Below are 5,458 nucleotides of genomic sequence, written 5' to 3' on the forward strand. Positions count from 1 at the left end.
TTTGTGTTGCCATCTTCGCAATTGGGGTATAACCCTTTTTTGTGATCCTCTAACATGCGATCGAACTTCAGCTTCTTCTTTTGACTTTCGCATTACGTCCTTGCATCAACAATGACCCGGCGAAGATCATCATCATCGGGCACATCGTTTGGTTCCTCTTGATCTTCAGCAGCTTCACCCGTTGCAGCATCATTGGGCACATCGTCTGGTTCCTCTTGATCTTCACCAGCTCCCCCCGTTGCGATTGGATCTGAACCGTAATAACTCGGTCCCACCAGATTAACGGCTCATAAAATCTAATTAATGTGGGAATTTCTAGGAAGTTAAGAATTAGTATAGGTATAGATAGATAGATAGATAGATAGATAGATATAGATAGATAGATAGATAGATAGATATAGATAGATAGATTAAGTGTCCAAATTAATAGAAGTTCATCATCACATTAAACCAAAGTGCATACATAGTTCTCATCTAACAACATATAGCTCTCTAGAGCATCTAATTAATTAAACCATACTTTGAAACTATGTAAAACATTTCAATGCGAAAACAAATGCGATCATAATCGCAACCAAGGTAACAATTGATCCAACGGCATAATGATACCAAGCCTTGGTATGAATGGCATATTTTCTAATATTTCTAATCTTCAAGCGCATTGCATCCATCTTGATCTTATGATCATCGACGACATCCACAACATGCAACTCCAATATCTTCTCCTCCTCAATTTTTTTTATTTTTTCCTTCAACATATTGTTTTCTTTTTCAACTAAATTTAACCTCCCGACAATAGGGTCGGTTGGCATTTCCGATTCACATACATCCTACATAAATAAAATCTATGTCACGTTGGTCGGCATAATTTTCATAAACAATAAATGAACCAATAGTTATAAAGATAATATATATACCACATCCGAATCATAGACAGGACGAGGGCTGACGGGGGCGGATACCAAAACCATTGCACTATATAAGATGCAATAATAAAAGTAAGAAAATAATACAAGTATCTATGTAAACATACAAGTAAGAATATTTTTCCTTTCAAAAAGAAGATAAGAACAAGAGGCTCACCACGGTGGTGCCGGCGATGAGCTCGGCGCGGGTGATCGACGGCGGTGAAGACGGGGACGGGGCATGACGGACCGCTAAACCTAGACAAATATTATGAAAAATGGAGTTTGGAGGTCGAGCTTGGAGAGGAGAAAGCTTAAGTAGTGTGGCTCGGGCATTCCATCGAACACCTTGTGTGCATAGGAGGTGAGTTAGAGCACCACACCAAGCCCTCTCCCCCTCGGCCAGAGAAAAACAGAGCACTGGGGTGCTCTGCTCGCGAGCGAGGGGTATATATAGGCACCTCATTGGTCCCGGTTGGTGACATGAACCGGGACTAAAGGGGAGCCTTTGGTCCCGGTTCAAGCCACCAACCGAGACCAATGGTGGTGGGCCAGGAGCGAGGCCCATTGGTCCCGACTTGTCCCACCAATCGGGACCAAAAGGTCCAGATGAACCGGGACCAATGGCCCACGTGGCCCGGCCGGCCCCCTGGGCTCACGAACCGGGACCAATGCCCACATTGGTCCCGGTTCTGGACTGAAGCGGGACTAATGGGCTGATCCGGCCTGGACCAAAGCCCTGTTTTCTACTAGTGCAGAACATAACCTTTTTTTTAGAATCAACATAGAAACATATTGAAGGTTATGATTTACTTCCTGGAACCAAAGCTTTTGATATCCAAGTATTTGACATGGAAGAGTTTCCTAAAATTTAAAATAATTTGACATGAAACCAAAACTAAAACCACCGCACACTAAATATGCATTAGTAAGAGGTTGGAGATTCCAGTAGCTAAGGGCTTCCTTAATAAAATACGTAATTTGTTAGAATACAAAGAAAGAAGCACACGGCTTGTATTGTCCTGCTTCTATTTTTCCTTCAACTCACTATTTCACTTGCGATGCATCAGAAGCAAAGGTGCAAAACATCAAGTTGTCAAGGACACTGCAGCAAGATCATCGAGGATAACTTGCAGACAATAATATTTCTTCCTCCATAGTGTATTGCCTGCTTGCTTCCACAACAACTCCTTCAGCTGGCATCCATAGAGATCCATCTTGACCTCCATCATATCTCCTTGGTGCAGCAGTATCAGGTGCCGCACGCATGTTAACTCTCAGAATTTCAAGTTTCATCTCCACTTCCCTCATGGTAGGCCGCTCTTCTCCCTTCAATTTAATGCACATCACTGCTAGCATAGCTACCTCCTGGACTTCCCCATTTTCCTCTTCTATGAGTTGAGGATCTATTATCTCATCAAGGTTGCCTTCTGCGAGTAGTGAAACAAAATGTGAAACGAGACTAACACCGTCGTTGCCACCACTATGGTAGAGGCATGGTTTTCTTCTAGTTAGGAGTTCTACAAGAAGAACACCAAAACTGAAAACATCACTCTTGTCTGTTAGGCGACCGGTATAATAGTACATGGGGTCTAAGTAGCCTATTGTTCCTTGCACGGCTGTAGTCACCCCGGTTTGGTCGATTGGGATGTATCTTGAAGCTCCAAAGTCTGATACCTTTGCTGTCAAATTATCATCTAGAAGTATGTTGGTTGATTTAATATCCCTGTGATAAATTGGCATCGAAGCAGCAGAATGGAGATAAGAAAGAGCTCTAGCAACTTCAAGCGCAATCCTTGTTCGATCATCCCATGACAGTGACATTGGGCCTTCAACATGAAGATGGTGATCAAGAGTACCATTTGAAATGAACTCATAAACTAGTAATGGGACTTCTGTCTCAAGACAACATCCGATTAGCTTAACAACATTTCTATGGTTGATTTGAGAAAGAATTGCAACCTCGTTTATGAAGTCATCGATTTCTCTCTGTACGACGATCTTGGATTTCTTGATGGCGACAACCTGTAGGTCTAAAATTCCTTTATACACAACACCGTGGCCTCCGCCGCCAGCCTCACGAGTTCTATCAAAATTGTTTGTGGCCTTCTCTAGATCCAACAAAGGAATGATCATCCTTTCACCAAAATCTGTTTTCTGGGATATTAGTTGTTGCAAAAGCAACCCATGATTTTGCTTGAACAATCTTCTTTTCAGTTTGTTTGCCCTATTTAACTTCATTTTGCGTGCTATAAACGGGGTGGCGAGCACTAAAAGTAAAATGATTGAGCTGCCACTAGCCACAAGACCTATGCCCAAACCTGTAAAATATGGTATCATAGACGAAAATACAAAGTTGTTAATTTCGGGCAACTGAATTCTTCAAAAAATAATAGATTGATGATCATTATAAAAATATGCTATCATTACCTGTAAATGGCCTTTTCGTTCTGACGCTGACGCATCCCAATTTCATCAATGGATCTCCATAGGCACCATCTTGACACCGGCAATGGAATGTCCCAGGCAAATTGATGCAGATTCCATAACATGGATATGTTTCCTTGTGTTTACATTCGTCAATGTCTGGGCAAAGCACATAAAAGTATGAATGAATAAGCAATATGCATGCTAAATAGGTAACTAGTTGGACTATTCTGCAGGTAGTAGAACTACAAAAATATTCGGGGTCCCTATATAACATCGTAGTGAACAAATAAGCATAAAGCTATCAATTAAGCTGATCTGTACCTTCACATCCATTTGGTGTAGAAGCATTGCCCATGAAGCCAGGAGGGCACTGACAATCATATTCTCCGTGTGTGTTTCTGCAATTGCCGTAACATGGATAGATGTCTGGATAATCACATTCGTTGATATCTGGATGTACCACAACATAGAAAAAACCGAAATTAGTTATACCGATATAGGTTCATGTAGTCAATGAGTAGAAAATGTATATAAACACACAAGTCGGTCGGCTAAGGAACAACTATTTACGGGTCAATGCCGCGCAAGCTGTCGTGGAATTGAAGACTTGATTTCCAATTATTTGATTTCCAGATATGGTAAAGATTATAAATTGATTCCATATAGTTTCAAAAACAAGTGATGTAATATTTAAAAAGTGTCATAACTAAACTGATAATTGTGGCATGGATAAGTCCACTTAGAATACAAGCTGCGGCTACTACACACTGCATGGTGGAGGCTCTCAAGGTCCAGATTGGATACCTCTTGGTGGAGTGAGCTTCTAGATCTAGTGGCTTTGATGATTTGTATTACTGTGAGCGAGGAAACATATCTATTAATGTTTTTTTAAAGTGACTGAGAAATAGCAAATCCCCGATGTATACGCATATTGTACTCATTCCATCTCAATTTATAAGGCGCTTATGTATTTTGAGGTTCAACTTTGGCCATCAATTTCAGTAATAAAAATTTGGGTTATATGCCACAAGAACTATACTATTTGAAGCTTCATTCTATTAGTGTTTCGGCTGGCAAAAGATTAAGTTCTTCATAATGCAATTTTCCACAATTATTGATTTGCCACATATCTTTCTTTACGGCGACTTTGCCATATACTTATGGAGCTGACATGTATCTTCATTATGCCATCACATTTTTGTGCTTGGGCAATGTGCCATTTTCGTATGTTTACTCGGAAAACACTCTATCTAGCTAGGTGCGGTGGCTAAATAAAGTAAATTAGTTTGAGCATCCAGAAAAAAGAAAGAAATATTTGAGCAGTGTGTTACTATTACCATAGCAGCCATGGGAGATGTATGGATTGCCCTGGTAACCACCAGCACACCTGCAGTTATGCCGTTGATGATCATCGTCCTCATAACCATAAAGAAGACCTTGATCAAAAACTGTGGTGTAGTTTTGGCAGAAACTGTGATCACTGCGGCACGAAGGCGACGACCCACTGGTATCACATATCGAGCTGTTGATCGCCCAGGTCAGCATTGTGGGGGCTGTGTACGCGTTATTTTGATAAGAATACTCCGTCAAGTTAAGCAAATAGTCCGATTCCACAATTAACACACTGACCCAGTATCTATAATCACCGAAACCAACCCGTTGAACCTGGAGTCCGTAGGAAGCGCGATCCTCAAGTATGGCTGCCTGGCAGCAGCTGATGCCGGAGCAGGTCCCCATATCCATGTAACCTGTGCCCGGGCAGAAAGGAGAGCAAGAGCTGACAAGGGTGTCGTTCTGTCCCAAGAGGATGACTTGGACGCCGCATCCGAGTGCTACTAAGTTGTTCTGCCCTGCTCCGGCAACAAAGTATGGCCCGTCGCCGGCGTATCCCAGGCCGCCGGCGCGCCATGTGAGGCGGCTTACGTTTCCGATGTCGTCATAGAGGATATCCAGCGAGGTGCTGTTGATACGCACCGTGCCGTTGGGCAGATCGATGTCGAGCACCTGCACGGTGCCGTCGCCGAGGAAGAGATGGGGCGGGCTGTAGGACTGGTTGCAGGTGAGGTTGAAGCCGCTCTCGTGGTAGCAGCCAGGCTCCACCCCGAACGGGGACGGGGTGCTGA

General features: G+C 42.8%; 1 pseudogene; it reads right to left on the bottom strand.

Annotated features, from left to right (window-relative positions):
* Positions 1-2,021: 2,021 nt before the first annotated feature.
* LOC125529432 lies at positions 2,022-5,453 on the bottom strand (annotated as a pseudogene).
* Positions 5,454-5,458: the final 5 nt, after the last annotated feature.

The sequence above is a fragment of the Triticum urartu genome, unplaced genomic scaffold (genome assembly GCF_003073215.2).
Source record: "Triticum urartu cultivar G1812 unplaced genomic scaffold, Tu2.1 TuUngrouped_contig_5596, whole genome shotgun sequence".
NCBI lineage: Eukaryota > Viridiplantae > Streptophyta > Magnoliopsida > Poales > Poaceae > Triticum > Triticum urartu.